This window comes from Macaca thibetana, chromosome 5 (genome assembly GCF_024542745.1).
Source record: "Macaca thibetana thibetana isolate TM-01 chromosome 5, ASM2454274v1, whole genome shotgun sequence".
In the NCBI taxonomy this organism is placed as follows: Eukaryota; Metazoa; Chordata; class Mammalia; order Primates; family Cercopithecidae; genus Macaca; species Macaca thibetana.
This window is the reverse complement of record NC_065582.1, coordinates 71,304,983-71,323,004: the sequence shown is the minus strand read 5'-3', so window position 1 is coordinate 71,323,004 and position 18,022 is coordinate 71,304,983. Positions and strand designations below refer to the sequence as shown.

Genomic DNA, 18,022 nt, shown 5'->3' with positions numbered 1-18,022 from the left:
GGTAGATTTGCTGTGATAATTAAATGAAATTATACACATTAAGCATTTATTGAGGTGCTAGGCACATTCAGAAAATGATTATTTTCTTGACCTCAAATTCAAATCCACAAGAAATGAATTCCTGTCATTCTTCTACCACCAATAAGTCCTAGTTTGGAATTCCAATGCTCAAGACTGAAGCCCTGGCTTTGTAACTGGGTGCCAGCCCCTAGCTCCCGGCTCCAGACTATCTACTACCCTGAGCCTCTTCCTGTTACCAACTACAAGGCTTTGAAATAATTGGTTGTCATCCTTCTGCTTAGATAGACATTCTGCTCATTTCTAGGACTGTTTGAGAAATTCTAGCCTTCGCTTCTTGGGTCTCGTGTCCTTTCCCTTTCTTGGGATTCAGAAATCAATTGCCCAAAATGAAGGCCTCAGTATCAGAAACAAAACTTTTTCTCTGACTTTTTGCTGTTGCTTTCAGTCTCATTTTCCACCAAGGGAAATCTTAAAAACTGGAATCTCTTTTTCCTAAGGTGGGTCATAAAAACAAGAACCCCTTTTCCCCAAAGCCAGCCATAAATCCTAAAATTTTTACTCTGGCTTTTCTTCTGTCTGTATAAAAACCAACCATTAAAAAAATTATCTGACCTACCTTGTTTGACTGTAGGTCATGAGCCTCCCATACCAAAGAGGGTCCTTCCCCATATACCCAGAAGGAAGAAATACAAGCTCAGAGAGACCAAGAAGAATATGGACAGACAAGACTTGAGTTTCCCCGCTCAGTCCATTAATGTTAGATCATACTTTTTTGGTCTAATCATGTTTTTGCACAGCTATTCACACTTTGTTGAGCCTAAGTGTAAAAATGGACACTTTGCCCTGTATCTTTGGGTCTTTATTCTGAAGGCTCTGGAGTACATGTTAATAACTTTTGAATGCCTTTTCTCCAATTAATGTACCTTGGCTAAATAAATAACTATAATTTCACAATGATCTGCGATCCTATTTCGAGTTTTTTAAACTTTTGATATTTGACAGACTTTTCAAAATCAAAATTTCAAATTCTACATTTATGTTCTTTTAACTTCACACTAACTTTTCAGATATTAGAGCTCCTGGAAGTCCAAGAGGGACATATCAGGCATGTTTGGTATGTTAAAATCATGTGGGGAACATTGTCAAATAAGAAATAGTGTTTAACTTTCTGCTGTTTATATTTACATAAATGTGTTGTTAACTTATGTTCCAAAATTATATGAGATTTCTAAAATTCTGATAAGTCTTAGTATATGTTATCAGTAATAATGATTATCATGTTAACATTATTATATACCACAAAAATAACTAAATTTTCTTGTCAATTGTCTTTCCCCTTGACTATTCTAGGATTTTTGTCATCCACAAACAATCATTGCTTTATTTTTTAATTCCTCCCCAAAAGTGGTTTATAATTACCAACAGTCCAAAATTTACTTCTTCTTTTTAAAAACGCCCATGTAAAGGACTCTCTGACAGGTACTCTGGACAGGTTTCTAGTAACTTTGGAGATCATACCATTAGACTAGGTAAAAACTTCCAGGACTTCAATTAAAATCTGATGCATTCATGAGGAATACTAATCCAACATCAAACACAACAAAAGGTAATTACATGCGACTAAACTGATAAAAGACTAAAATAGTTTTTATATTTTTTTATTTAAAATACTGCTGATTCTTTTTATTTATTTATTTATTTTTTCTTTTTTGAGATGGAGTCTTGCTTTGTCACCAGGCTGGAGTGCAGTGGCACGATCTCGGCTCACTGCAACTTCCACCTCCCAGGTTCAGGTGATTCTTCTGCCTCAGCCTGCCTCCCGAGTAGCTGTGACTACAGGCATGTGCTACCACACCAGGCTAATTTTTGTGGTTTTAGTAGAAATGGGGTTTCATCATGTTGATCAGGATAATCTCAATCTCTTGACCTCGTGATCCACGTGCTTTGGCCTGCCAAAGTGCTGGGATTACAGGCGTGAGTCAATGTGCTTGGCCTTTTATTTTTTTATACTCAATAATTGTTTTTTTTCTTTTGAGCATGGTACAATATACCTTTGTAAAAAACCTGATTTTCTTTGTCTATCTGATTTTTCCAGAGTTTAGAAATAATTTGTGAGTATTCTTAATTTATTATGATATAATTATTTACATAAGTTCAATACAAATCTATTTTCTTATGTAACAGGACACGATGAAAGACATCAGTTATTTAATGAAGGATTTGACAGGAACAGAATATATTCCAATAAGACTGAACTGCTTTGAGGAATCCAGGTTGACTTTCTAGAGTAAGTAAAAAGCCTCTTTAAAAGGCTGGGTTGGCACCTTGTCCACACAGTTCCTTTACAAGGTTCCTGACCTGTGATAAGTTTAAACCTGAGAGAAACAAAATGGGGAAAGGATTCCCTATTTAATAAATGGTGCTGGGAAAATTGGCTAGCCGTAAGTAGAAAGCTGAAACTGGATCCTTTCCTTACTCCTTATACGAAAATTAATTCAAGATGGATTAGAGACTTAAATGTTAGACCTAATACCATAAAAATCCTAGAGGAAAACCTAGGTAGTACCATTCAGGACATAGGCATGGGCAAAGACTTCATGTCTAAAACACCAAAAGCAACAGCAGCAAAAGCCAAAATTGACAAATGGGATCTCATTAAACTAAAGAGCTTCTGCACAGCAAAAGAAACTACCATCAGAGTGAACAGGCAACCTACAGAATGGGAGAACATTTTTGCAATCTACTCATCTGACAAAGGGCTAATATCCAGAACCTACAAAGAACTCAAACACATTTACAAGAAAAAAACAAACAACCCCATCAAAAAGTGGGCAAAGGATATGAACAGACATTTCTCAAAAGAAGACATTCATACAGAGCCAACAGACACATGAAAAAATGCTCATCATCACTGGCCATCAGAGAAATGCAAATCAAAACCACAATGAGATACCATCTCACACCAGTTAGAATGGCAATCATTAATAAGTCAGGAAACAACAGGTGCTGGAGAGGATGTGGAGAAATAGGAACACTTTTACACTGTTGGTGGGATTGTAAACTAGTTCAACCATTATGGAAAACAGTATGGCGATTCCTCAAGGATCTAGAACTAGATGTACCATATGACCCAGCCATCCCATTACTGGGTATATACCCAAAGGATTATAAATTATGCTGCTATAAAGACACATGCACACGTATGTTTATTGTGGCACTATTCACAATAGCAAAGACTTGGAATCAACCCAAATGTCCATCAGTGACAGATTGGATTAAGAAAATGTGGCACATATACACCATGGAATACTATGCAGCCATCAAAAAGGATGAGTTTGTGTCCTTTGTAGGGACATGGATGCAGCTGGAAACCATCATTCTTAGCAAACTCTCACAAGAACAGAAAACCAAACACCGCATGTTCTCACTCATAGGTGGGAACTGAACAATGAGATCACTCGGACTCAGGAAGGGGAACATCACACACCGGGGCCTATCATGGGGAGGGGGGAGGGGGGAGGGGGGAGGGATTGCATTGGGAGTTATACCTGATGTAAATGACGAGTTGATGGGTGCAGCACACCAACAAGGCACAAGTATACATATGTAACAAACCTGCACGTTATGCACATGTACCCTACAACTTAAAGTATAATAATAATAAATAAATTAAAAAAAAAAAAGTCACTTTCTGATAGGCCCAGAAAATGAGTTATTTGGGGATCCACTCCCCAAAAAATAGAAATTTATCCAGGTATTACAGACAGCCTGATGATAAATGCTTGGCTTGGCTTCAGAGCCTTAAGAGACTTTTAAAAGTCTAATCTGAGATTCCTTGTAAAATTTTTCCAACAAAGCCAATTTAAAAAGAATCTAGATGGCCAATCACTATTCATACTACATTTTATACAAATAATCAGGCTGGCCGGGCACGGTGGCTCAAGCCTGTAATCCCAGCACTTTAGGAGGCCGAGACGGGCAGATCACGAGGTCAGGAGACCGAGACCATCCTGGCTAACACGGTGAAACCCCGTCTCTACTAAAAAGTACAAAAAACTAGCGGGGGGAGGTGGCGGGCGTCTGTAGTCCCAGCTACTCAGGAGGCTGAGGCAGGAGAATGGCGTGAACCCGGGAGGCGGAGCTTGCAGTGAGCTGAGATCCGGCCACTGCACTCCAGCCTGGGCCACAGAGCGAGACTCCGTCTCAAAAAAAATAAATAAATAAATAAATAAAAAATAATCAGGCTAAGTGTAATAAAACTGTAACTTATTTTACAAATAAACTGATCCTGCTATGATTTGTCTTTAGTAAAAATTGGGGACTAGAAAAAAATTGTTTAAAATAAACTAAAACATACCTGTTATTAGATTCTAGCCTTAATCATTGTTTTTGAGTTTTTATTATTTTGCTACAATTCAGATTAAATCCTAAATTCCTTCCTGGCTATAAGTCTCCCAACTAATGTTTCCAAATGTTTTCTACTTTCTGACTTAAAATTACTAAAATTAATACTGCGTTTTCCTAAAGCCCTATAAGCTAAGGGTAGACAACTTGATAAAAACTTTTTTAAAAAAATCATTATAACACTTAATAGACAAACAGCCTTTGAACTTGACAATGTGTAGACTACTCAAAAGTTCCCTTGAACACCTGATACAAACTACAAACAGAAAAAAAATTGTCGGATTGTTACTATCTGCTCTCACTTTGTCTAAAGATGCTTCAAGCCTAACATCTAAAAATCTTAGCAATGGGCTGCCTCTTAGAGTCAAAACCTAAGTTTATAGTTTTTTTTAACCGTTAACTTTTGTTTTTATGCTGTTTCCATAAAAATGTCTCTTATTCAATATCTGATTGCAAAAATCATAAAGAAACCCAACTTTGGTAAAAGCCCATCTACACCACCACTGCCTGAAATAAGATGCTAGCATTAACTGTTTCACTTGCTGCCCTGTTCTCAAGACTGAGAGACTGCTTCAATTAAACAGCTCATACAACAATCCACCAACCCAAGTCCTGGCCTGTGAAACTTCTCTGGGAAGTTTTAGACCAGAGAATGTTGGAAAACACAAAACAACATTCAAAAATGGCCTCAGAAACAGCCTCAGGGAAAAAAAAAAAAAAAAAAAAAAAAAAAAAGATGTTTTCTCTGACCTTCTCCCACCTTCCTGCCTCCTGTTTTTCAGCCCCATTCTCCCCCAAGGCTGGTCTTACAAACTTGAATCCCTCTTCCACAAGCCAGGACATACAAATCAGAACCTCTTTTCCTCAAAGTCAGCCATAAAACCTAAAAATTTGACTCCAGCTTTTCTTCTGTCTTTTTGTATAAAAACTGGCAATAAAAAATGATCTGACCCCCTTTCCAGAGAGGGTCCTGTCCCACATCCTGAAGGAAGAAATACATGCTCTGAAAAACCAAGACAAATCTAGACCCAGAGGCCTTGCTAGATTGCTCCACTCAGTCTGTTAACGTTAGATAATACCCTATTTTTCCAAACATACTTCTATGCAGCTATCCACACTTTCTTGAACCTAAGCATAAAAATGGACAATTTTTTCTATATCTTTGGGTCTTCAATCCAAAAGATCCTGTTTACACGTTAATACATTTTGAATGCTTTTTCTCCAGTTCATCTGACATTTATGAGTTCATTTTTCAGTAAACCTTCAGAAGGACAAAGTGAAAATTTTCCCTTGACCCCTGCACCCTCAAAGCTCATTCCTTAAACCATGAACTCTTGGCTTTGCCCCATGTGTCCACACAAGATACTTATTTAATAGAGAAACAACACTTCACTTTCTTCCAGCCCCGCAGATCATCCTGCACTCCTTAGCCCCGCCAGTCTTCGTCCCACTTAAACTTGGGGCCTAAAAGGAGCTTCACTTCAGCAAAATGTTTAATACATTTTGAAAGAAAAATATGATTTTGATTTAAGAAATACATAGATGGTAACTTTTGAGATAGACATTTTAAAATATTCAATTTAGAGGAAAACAGAGCAAAGAATCACAAAGAGCTGTTTTAGTGGAAGTTGAAGATAAGGGAATCATCTCCATGGACCCAGGCCAGATATAGCTCTCAAGGATTTCTCAAAACCATTTACCCCTCACTTTTCATTACTACCTGTACAGCCTCAGTTTAGGCTCTAGTTATCTTTGGCAGACACTACAATCATTGATTCATAATTGGGCTCACTGTGATCAGTCATAGTCTCTAGTTCATTTTCCATAAAGAAATTAATACTTAAAATGCTAACCTGCCCATCTGAATGGATATACCCTTAATTACACCACAAGGTACAAAGTAAAAAATATAAATCAATACTACTCAAAGTGCTAGTCCAAAATTGTTTGATATAAATCAATGATTACTAAAGCACAGAAATTGAGAGTAAGCATTTGGAATCCTTTCTAGCAATTTGAAATTGCCTTGATATCGAAGTATGTAATTTCATATTTTATAAACATATCTATCCACATCATATTTGAAATTAAAGGATAATAATAAAGTATAATTGTCCCCTCACCATACATAGTTGAGAAGTCTTATTCTAACCATCTTAGCATGACATACAAAGTCAGTATCTGCCACGTATCAGTCTCTGCAACTGTGCCTTCTGCCTTCTCCAAGTTAGAATTTTATCCAGTAATTTCAACTCACTTGTTCACTACACCTATCAGTAAACCATAGCAAGGGGCTATATAGTATGGTGGTTAAGGATATGGACTCTGGAGTCAGATAGCAGGGTTCCAAATCTGTCCTCTATCATTTACTGGCTATGTGACCTTAGGTAATTCACTTAAACATTCTGTGCTTCAGTTTCTCCATACCTAAAACTGGGATAGTAATAACTGCCTCATATGTTTGTGGGAGACATGAAATGATTTCATGAATCACTTAAAATGGTGCCTAGAATAAATGTTAAGATCATTGTCGTTTTTATTATTTTAGTTTCCATGCCTTGATAGTATGTTTTCTCTGTCTTACTTACTTGCCTTCCTCTAACTTTGCATCTGGCTACTAAGCAGCTTTAACGACAAATTAGACTTCATCTTCTCCTGGAGGCCTTCCTTGATTTTCCCAGACTGATTTATGTGTTCACTTTGTGCTACCTCATCACGCTGAACTGATGCCTCTATCATGGCATCTATCACATGATATAAGGACCTCTTTATGTGTTTGTTCCTTCTACTTTGTTTATTAAGTCTTGATGAATACTTAACACTTATAAAATACTTAATACATATTAACAGACCCCATAAACATACATATTTAACAGATCCCATTTTGATCCTCAGAAGGATCCGTGTTCACACCATCTTGTCATTTCAACTGAGCATTGCTTCCTGGAAGAAAATCTGGATGGGAAGAGATAGCTTTAGTGCCCAGAGTAAGATAAATGGGGATTGGAGCCTCTTGAATTGCCCTCCCTGCGCTTAGCATTGTCCTTGAGGCTTGCAACAGTATATATACCAATCCCAAAGAAACTAGCCCAGGTAAAGGCTATGTACAGCATGACCTATGCCATAAAAATATGCCCCTTTCCTCATCGAATTCTATTATACTGTTAATAATACAAACAGTGATGAGAAAAGATTTACAGTTTTCATCATAATCTCTTTTCTACTTACTATACTTCTGACTACAAGCACGATTATTTGATGAAGCAAAGAAAGGCTCCAAATTTTAAATTGAACTAAAAATGAATTGTGCATTGACAATGGTTATAGTATTCTTGAATTAATTACAATCAGAGGTGACAGTGTTTTCAGAAATCTCGTGTTGTCAATATAAAATAGCTAAAACCCCAATTATCAATGACCATGTGAAAAAAAAAAACTGGCACTCAAATACCATTAATAGCCATAATGAAATCTCAAATAATAGTGCTACTGTTAGCCTCTTCATAATCTTTATTAAACAGAGCCTAAAAGGAAAACAAAGATTAATCTGGGCACAGGTTTCTCAGACAATGGCTAAAGAGCATGCAAATTACCTCAATAGGTGAAAAGCTATAAGGAAATCAGGCCTCTGAGGAAAAAATAAAATGCAAAGTACAATCAGATGAATTGATAGGTACTTTTAGTTATCCAGCATAAAGGAGAAAAGCAGGGAAACGTGAAAAATTTTAAATTGCAAACAATCTAAAATATTGTAGCAAATTATTTCAAGTTTTCTCATATGACTAATCTACTTTTACAAGGCATGAAAAATATAATACTTACCTGTTTGAGCTTAAGCACTTTTTCATGGTCCTCTTCAGTGTATGAGTACGTACAGGAGCTGTAAGAACAAATGTGCAAAGAGAAAGGATGAAAAAAGCTGGAGACTGACGGAGCCACTGAATACTGAAGCTTACAGGCACTTTCCTATCGAAATGCTCACAGATTCAAGGCCCCATGTACAAAGCAAAAAAAAAGCACTAGAATTTTGATAATCACATCTAAAAGAGTATTAATACGATGCATGATTTTAGAAAACAGGCTTTTTAAATTGCTACTTTATTGAGCAATTTCCATAAAAGATTTCATTATGTTAATTTAAAGATACAAACAGCAAAAGCTGAAAGTAAAATAATTTTAACTTCTCATTTTGTAACATATGGTGATGAAAAAGTGAAGCAGTCAAAAGGAAAGACATTTGAAAAATAGGAAAATCTTACAGGTGGTACTTAAGTCAGAAATGTTTCTTTTTTATCTATATTTAGGGATATTTATTAAACTCCTTCCAGGGCAGCAATGCTAAAAGAGATTTTGTCTTACACATTCTTGCAAACATCTAGTGCAAATGTTAAAAACTTGTGCTTCTGGATAATCATACCTCCAGGGTTTTAGCATCGTGTGGATCTGTGTGAATTATTTTGCAAATGCAAATAATGTATCATCTAGAGAAATAGGAATTCAGTAGTTGGCATTTGACAAGATCAAAAGGAAAAAAGGTGTTTACTTTATCAACTAAATATTGAAAAGTTTCAGGTAAAGAGACACGCTTTTTATAAAATTAGTTTAGCAACCCTAACATCAGTAAGAAACAATACAATACCAACAACATTGATGTGCAAAAGGTCATCATTTGTAAGATAAATGATATCCCACATGGTGAAAAAGGAAAGTTATGTCAACTGAAACAAGAACGAATATAAATCAGGTTATTCCTGGCTGAGGGTGTCATCAAAACCTTCGTAAAGAAAGAATGGTAAGAATAAGGCCAGCACCAGCTCGTTCTCTTCTCACTGAAAAAACAAAATAAAACAAAACAAAAAACAAACAAAAAAACCCCACCATGGTAATCCCCAAAATCAATAGACCTAATGTGCTATTTTTAACAGTTTAAGCATTCTGCTACTGATAGACCTTCACGGTTTCTTCTTCTTGTTTTGCCACTGTACTCAACAGGACATTTATCATCCTTATATATTTACACTTAATTCGTTTTACTTTTGTTAGTACACATCTGATTCCCAAAAGTGGTTTACATGGTATGTGAGCTATTCGTGCCCTTTTTTATCCTGAATGTGTGTGTGTGGGATGGGAGGAGTCAAAATAATTAAATTAGTAATGACTTGGTTGTGATTACGAGAGTTCAGCAGCTTCATGAAGTACATTTCCAGAAAAGCATTTAATTCAACAATTTGGTTTACTTAGTGGACCTCTCCTTATTAAAGTGGTGAGTGTAATTTCACACACACACAAAAAAAGAAATGGACCAGGTCAAAGTGCAAGGGTAACAATTATAAATATGGCACATGCATTTTAGAAGGTCACAGAGAAACTTTCATAAGCTGCCTTCTTTCTTATTCTGTTCTCATCTTTCTTCTCTTCCCCAGAGTTACCCCATGTGCCAGTCATATTTTGTTTGTTTAAAGCCACTACAGTTTAATGAAATTTCACACTTTTTCACAAGCCCACTTAGGCTGTGAACAAACTATTTCCTCTGCTAGAAGATTCACCGTATACTACCCTGCTCCATACCCACCAGATAAACTCTTCCTTCAGCCTTGAAAACTAGGTTTCATGTCACTCTGGTAGGGTAAAGTCGCCCTCCTGGATATGCAAACTTGAATAAAGCTCCATCTTTTAGATAACACATTATCACACTCTATTGTAATGCCTTGTCTGTTTCCCTCATTGCAATGTGACTTTTTGAAGGCAGAGCTGCCTTTTGTCTCTGATAACTTAATACTTATTATAGTGCAGACTTTCAGATTTTTTTTTTTTAACTTAACTGGATGAAAGAGTAACATAGAAAGCAAGAGGGCCAAGAACATTGGCTATTTAGGCACATATATTGAACTGATATAAAGAGAAAAAAAAAAAAAAAAAAAAAAAAAACCTAGTGAGTTGCCCTAAAAAGAAGTATTTAAAGAAGTAAATAGAGAAAGAGGCAATAGATCTGTGGGTATGAGAGTTTAAAAAGGAGAGTAGAAAACATTGTCAAATGCTATAGAAAAAGGTTGAAAGAAACAGAAAGGAAAAGAAGAAATACTAAAGAAAGCCCAAAGTGAAGACACAATATATTTAATAGCTTTGGTTGGCTATGAAGGCTGAAGGAATAGGTGTTAGCAACACCTGTGTCTTGGCACTGGCGAATCAACTAAAAGAATTTTTAGAAAGGCAATTAAGGGGTAAGAATGGGGCAACTGAACTTGAGTAGATGGAGATAAACTGAAATAGAGGCTGAGAAACAATAAGAAGAGGTACAAAATAGAGACACTACGACAATGACAAGCTAAGTCTGTGTTCCCACCTAGCCCGTATACTCCACATCACCCCATTCCCCCACCTCCCCACCCTGCTTTACCCTTAGGTAGTGAGTATTCCAACAAATTCAAGCTTCAATCTGCCTGGCAGTATGTCTAGTCACATTCCATGTAAATGGAGATTTCTATTCCAACAAAAGTTTATTCATCATTATTATTATTTAGAAAGCCCAGATTCACTTGTTATAAAACAGAAAAATTAATAACAATAAAGTACAATCTGCCACTGTAGCTTCATTTGTTATGCTATGCTTAGAAAAACAGATATTTATGAAGAGCTACTTGAAAGATAAATTTATGTTAAACACTTCATTTATTTATTCATATGTCAAAAATTATACACATAGCTGCAAAAAATAGCTTATACAGGAGATGAGACCAACTAGTAGGCTTTTTAAAAAATGTGACAGAATTATAACCTCCCTGAAGGTGATAAGAAGTGGAAAAATCACAAGATAAAAGAGAAAATCATTACAGAAAATGATCCCTGATAAGCAAATCGGTTCTGTAAAGTATAAAATTACTTTTTAATTTTTAAATTTCATATTTTATAGAGAAGGAATGTCTTATACAGAAATGCAGCTACTTAAAAGTTGGAGTACTTCTATCTATGATATTGAAAACTGTATTGATATATTTTCCTTTACTGCAAATTATAATTACCAGAGTTTTCCTGCTAAAGACCAGTACATTATCATTAAAATAATCATAGCTCTGTCATAATTTATATTGTTTTGTTTAATTTATGAATGAATAATTATGTAATATGCTTCTCACTTTTTTTTAGTAAATTATAAATTTGGTTGCTGAATAAAAATATCAGCAAAAACCATTCTATTGCTCTCCAAAAGCTATAGCCTAATGCAGTTCTTGGCATGCTTCCCATATTGTCTTATGTACCACAGCTCAAATTTTTTCTAATTCTTAAGACTTACAATTAGGAAGAAGAATGAAATGATAAACTAAAATAGATGTTTTCTAGTGTGGTTTTTAACTTCCTCTGACTCACGCTTTTTCTACTTTAGAAAACGAAGTGCTTCTTAGAATGAGCATAAATCAGAGAGCATCACTAAACTTCTAATAAACCTTCCACACCACCACCTATGATTTAAATTACTTATCTAATGGTGAAAGCTTTCACATACCATCCCCAGTCCCTTGAACATTTGGAGTGTCCTTCATTTTCTGTAGAACAATTTGTTCTTCCTAAGTACGGAATAGTTTGGTGAGATTTGATCACTTAACATATATGGTAGAAAATGTTAAACATGAAATGTATTTTATATTTAGTACTATAAATACTATACTATTAATACAAATTAACGGGCATCTTTAGATTCAATGTCTTAATAGTATAGCAATAAAAAGATCTTGTGATTAAAGACCAAATAATAATAACAATTTCTCTGGAATTATCAAGCCATGAAAACACATTGCAAAGCAATCCAGATTCAAATATTTGTGTTTAGAGATTATTTTAAGTTTGTTTTATGCCCTCTCAATTTGCTAACTAGGAGAGAATTCAGAAAATAATTTTAAGACAACCATTCTGTGATACATTAGGCATTTTTTAAGTTGACTAGCAATCTAATAGCTTTATTATTCTCAAAGCATATTTGCCAGTTTTATCACCACTCTTACAAGATTTTCATGACTTATATCTTCTCTTTTTAGCTTGGGAGAGTTTTAGAATTGTGCTCCCTTAAAAGAGAACGAGAAAAAGATCATTTTGCTCTCCTTTTAATCTCCAGGTTTAGATGTTGCTTGCAATGGTCAATTTTCTCACTGTCAGCACATTATGTATTAGAGATAGTTTCTAGGCATCAAAAAAAAAAAAAAACAGAGAATCTCAGAGAGAATCACAATAAAGCTTCCCTACACATTTTATCTAGCAGAGAACAGGTCACAATGCATATAGAGCAATAACTCTCTTTCCTTTAAGAAATAAGTTGCCATTGAAGAGCAGCAATGCCAAATTCCCATGGAGTTTTACTAAAATAATTTGTATTTGTAATAGAACTACTGGAAATAAAAATGTGCTGACCTCTACCCATTCCTGGCCTGTTCACATAATTTAATTTAGAGAAAAGGGAACCATTCAGTGAGATCACGATTAAATGAAATAGAAGTTACACTTTCCTCAATGTGGTTGAGACATAGAAATTGTGATGGTTAATATTGAGTGCAAACTTAATTGTGTTGAAGGATGCAAAGTATTGTTTCTGCGTGTGTCTGTGAGGGGTGTTGCCAAAGGAGACTCGCATTTGAGTCAGCTGACTGTGTGAGGTAGACCCATCCTCAATCTGGCTGGGCACCATCTAATCCGCTGCTAGCATGGCTAGAATAAAGCAGGCCGGAGAAGATGCAAGAGCAGACTTGTTGAGTCTTCTGGCCTTCAACTTTCTCCTGTGCTGGATGTTTACTGCCCTGAAACATCAGACTCCCAGTTCCTCAGCTTTTGGACTCTTGGGCTTACATCACTGGTTTGCAAGGGGCTCTTGGGCCTTCAGCCACAGACCAAAGGCTGCACAGTAGATTTCCCGACTTTTGTGGTTTGGGGACTTGAACTGGTCCACCACTGTTTTCCTTGCTTCTTAACTCACAGACAGCCTATTGTGGGACTTTACCTTTGTGATCATGTGAGTCAACTCTCCTTAATAAACTCCCTTTCATATATACATCTATCCTATTAGTTCTGTCTCTCTAGAGAACGCTGACTAATGCAGAAATCAAGGACAAAAGGAGTTTGGGTGAAAGAAGAAAGTTTGGGTTGAAATAATTTTAATAAACTAGAATTAAGGTTAAAGAGATCTTGAGCTCTGTCATCATTAACTTCTGTGTGAAATAGTGAAGAAAAAGTGAGAAAGCAAGGTGAATAGGAAAGAGATAACTGAAAATGTGAAAAACTGATCACTTGTGCTTTTTTTTCTTTCTCTAAATAATTTTTTAAATGGAGAAACACACAAGGGCAAATAGAACTGGAGATAAATATTCTCAGGTGAGAGTTGTCAACAAAGGTTTGGACTTTCTCAGAGGGCAGATAGATAGAAGTAAATGACTTGCAGTACAGACAAAGTTGAGACTTAAGTGCCTATTGAGGAGGATGCCCAGAGGAACCAGGCTTTTTGGGTTACAAAAATCTTTCTGAAAGGCTCAGAATTTGAGGCACAAAAGTCTTGGGAGCAGGAGGATTGGGGGCCAGCCTCAGTTTAAAGTCTACATAGAGGTTAGGTTGCCTAGATTCCATCTCTCACCTAACACAGACAACTAAATACTCCTTTCCAACCAGGCAAGAGATGAGTGATTTATTCCCCCAGCAGAATAGAGCAGCAAGTTCCAAGTCTCAGAAACACTGGAAGAGAAATGCAAACCAAAGCCACAAAGCGATTTAAGTTCACATGAGTTAGAATACTTAAATTAAAGATTGGCAAAACCAAGTATTGGTAAGGAAACTGAAACTCTCATGCATTGCTGAAAATGTAAATGTACAATCACCTTGGGAAACAGTTTAATAGTTTCCTATATGTTTAAACATACATCTGTCTTTTGATCCAGTAATTCTACTCCTAAATATTTACCCAAGAGAAGTGAAAACATACATTCACTCAACTATTTCCACAAGAATATTTGTAACAGCTTTACTCATAATAGCTCCAACTGGAAACAACTCAAATGTCCAACAGCAATTGAATTCATAAACAAGTTATGATTTAATAATATTATGCAATAATACTTAGTAATAGAAGAGAGTAGATTACTTATGCAACAGCATGGATAGATCTTAAAATTACTTTGCTGAAAAAATATGGCAAATACAAAATGGTGCATATTATATGATTTCATTTATATAAAAACCCAGAAAAGACAAAACATCTATAGAGACAGAAAGCAGGTCTTTGGGGTCGCCTCTGGCAGGGTTTGAGATGGGCATTGACTACAGATTGGCATTAAAGAACTTTCTATGGCAATTAAATATTGATTCTGTTAGTGGTTATATAAACATATATGTGTCACAAAGACTAAGCTGTGCTTAGTATGAGTCCATTTTATTATCCATAAATAATACTTTTGGAATGTTGATTTTTAAAATAGATCAAAGTAAGTTGCAGTGTGTACTGTTTTACTTAACATTTAAATATTTGTTTTGTAACAGAGATGTAAATGCATTTGAAGATTGAAGGAAAGAGTCTACTGGATTAATAAAAACATGTTGATATGAGCAAAAGAGGGAAAAATTGATGAAGCATCATTCTGGAGCTGATGGGAAGGTTCAAAATAATTGGTAGAGGGGCTAGCCCTATAATGGTGACCACCATAGTAACCATTAACTTTGTTAAAGACTCTGTTAAAAAATTTTATGAATTATCTCAATTCATCATCACAATAATCTTATGATGCAGGCAGTATGATTCCCACTTTACAGATGACAAACTTAGGATTCACAAAGATTAATAGTATGCTCAAGGTAGCACAACTAATCAGTGGTAAAACTGGAATTTCAATTAATATTTGAGAGCATTTATTTTAGAAAACTTGTCATTGTAAACTCTCTGTCTCTTTGAAATGTACGTAAATCTTTTCTAAAGCTAAATAAAACTTGTCAGCTTTAGGACCCCAGAATGTCTTTCTCAAGGACCTAGGAAGCATATTTTTGAAATGCAATCATCAAGGAAGATAGGAACCCTACCTCTCACCTTCCGTGGGAGAGTAGGAGCCTAAGTTCATTGAGTATCTTGCTCTGAGCTCTAAAGGTACCTATTGTCATAAAGATATGAGAAGGTTATTTTTCCTTTGGATGCAACCAATTTGTGAACACATATGGTCCCCCTAGTTGTGAGGTGAACTTAAGATAAACTATGTGTGATAAATGGTGCTGTCCAGTCCTCTTACTTATGGACTAATTATTGTTTGTCTTGAGAAAATGTATATATAATGGTCTGCATCTGCTTAGTTATATAAAAGACAGATTTTTTTCTGTCTTCAACCTCTTTGTCAATTGCTCATGATGTTCATCACACTCTGGTTTAATGTTTATTCAATAATAAAATTGTTTGTCTTCTACCTCTGCAGAGAGCTTCTCTGGGCTAGGAAGAGATTTTGGTTTTAATTATATCCCCCTAACAAAGATTCATAGCTAATTCCATGTTTTTCACATCTGAAGGCTTGTTTTCAAAAATTTATTTAAAGTTTTTCTGAATTTCTAGTTAGCTAAAGCAAGCACTACAAGTTAAACTTACTCTCCCAGAGCAATGGAGAAAAGATGGAATGATGTTTTTAAGTGAAATATTTGACATTTCTGCTCATTTTATAGAAACCAGATGATACATAAGCCTGCAACTCACTACCTGGCATTCATCTGACATACCTTCTTCAATACCCACACTCATCATGCTATTGTATTTGTACCAAATGTGTAACCACCATTCACTTTTCCTTAATTTCTCTCTTAAATGTCAACACAATGAAGAATGAACCTGCACAATCCATTAAAGAACCAAGCTATATAAAACATTGTTAATAAGTTACTTGATGTCTGCAATCAACTGCTTCCTTGCCTCTAACTCATTTCATATGTAGATTGTATCCACTTTCTGTTGATGAATTAGCAGCTTTTACAAGTGAATGGGCAGACAAGAGAAGCTAAATTGGCTAATAGACACACAGTTAGAAAAGTCAATGTATTTTGTGCAGTGAAGAGATTTCTTTACAATTCAAAGTAACGAACTAAATTATACATATTAACGTAATGCAATATTTGTTATTGGATTGTTATGCATTTAAATATGCAAGAGCTACACTTTCTCAATGTTGTGTTTCCAAAAAACTCTGCCATATTAGCTCAATTCAATTAAACAGTGGCCATTAGCAGCACCTTTAATAAACATGTTTGGTTTCTTTATTGCATAGTGACATGTACTGACATTATAAAGATTACCAGGTGCAGTGGCTTACGCCTGTAATCCCAGCACTTTGGGAGGCCGAGGCAGGCAGATCACCTGAGGTCAGGAGTTCAAAACCAGCTTGACCAACATGGCAAAATCCTGACTCTACTAAAAATACAAAAATTAGCCGGGCGTGGTGGTGGGTGCCTGTAATCCCAGCTACTTGGGAGGCTGAGGCAGGAGAATCACTTGAACACAGGAGGCAGAGGTTGCAGTGAGCCAAGATTGTGCCACTGCACTGCAGTCTGGATGACAGAGCAAAACTCTATTTGGAAAAAGAAAAAAGAAAAGAGAAAAGAGAAAAGAAAAGAAAAAAAGCTTATCAGGGAACCACAGATATATGAAGATGGCATTATCTGTAAGTCCAAATTCTAACTTTTATTTAGGCCCCAAGAAATGACTGTTGGCTTTGGATTTATGTCAGTAACATCTAACAAAAGGAAATAAGAAATGCATATAAAATATTTGGTCCAGTAGTAATTATACCTGGACATTAGGAGTTGCCATTCAATCTGCACAGGAAGAGCCTGCCTTATTGAATTGCGGTCACCAGTCTTTCTGGCAACATAAAATCAGTAGCCTTATGGGTCAGTTAGAACCAACTCAACATTGCACTTCCTATGGAAAAGAGGCTGAGTCAAAATATGTGACAGCTCTGTGTCAGCTTTTCACATTATTAAAATACATGATTCCTCTCCTTTCACACTCTGAAATGACAGAAATATGGAGTTGTCAGATATTTGGAACTTAGCCCTTCATTAAACAAGAAGTATTATATTAAATCAGTGATTTTGCCTGCCTGAAATGACCTAGAGTCTAAACAATCTCCCAGGAATGTGACAGCTATCATTTTTCTATATATATTTAACGTTAAAGTCTAATAATTATCATTATAACTATTATCTGCACTCAGGACTTTCCTGTCTCTTGCACGTGCATGTGTACGTATGTGTATGTGTGTGTGTATTTTCATGCCCTATGTTTAAAAGTTTATTTTCAAAATTTGTAAGAAAATTGTCCCACATCTCAGCAAAGATAAAGCATTGTATTTGTTTTTTAAAACACTATACAAAGCAGAAAACTGTCTTTAGTGAAGAAATAACTCATTGTTGTTTTTTCTCTTGATTCATTAATCATTTACCTGGATTTCCAAGAACAAATGAGTGGATGCCCTCTACCAAGAAAAAAAAAAAAAAAAAGATGTTGGCAAAGCTACCTGTCAGATATTCATGACATGGACAAAGACTGACTATTAAAAATATACCTTGTAAAATTAAGATATGATCTACATATTTCCAA

The 18,022-nt window shown here is 35.6% G+C and overlaps 1 long non-coding RNA gene across 5 annotated transcripts in view; it reads left to right on the top strand.

The window, feature by feature from the left end:
* LOC126955609 (uncharacterized) overlaps positions 1-17,060 on the top strand; it is a 72,144-nt gene extending 55,084 nt beyond the window's left edge. For all 5 annotated transcript variants that reach the window (XR_007725998.1, XR_007725995.1, XR_007725996.1 and 2 more), the window contains 2 exons: positions 2,206-2,308; positions 14,935-17,060. This is a non-coding gene — a long non-coding RNA (uncharacterized LOC126955609). The remainder of the gene's footprint in view (positions 1-2,205; positions 2,309-14,934) is intronic.
* Positions 17,061-18,022: the final 962 nt, after the last annotated feature.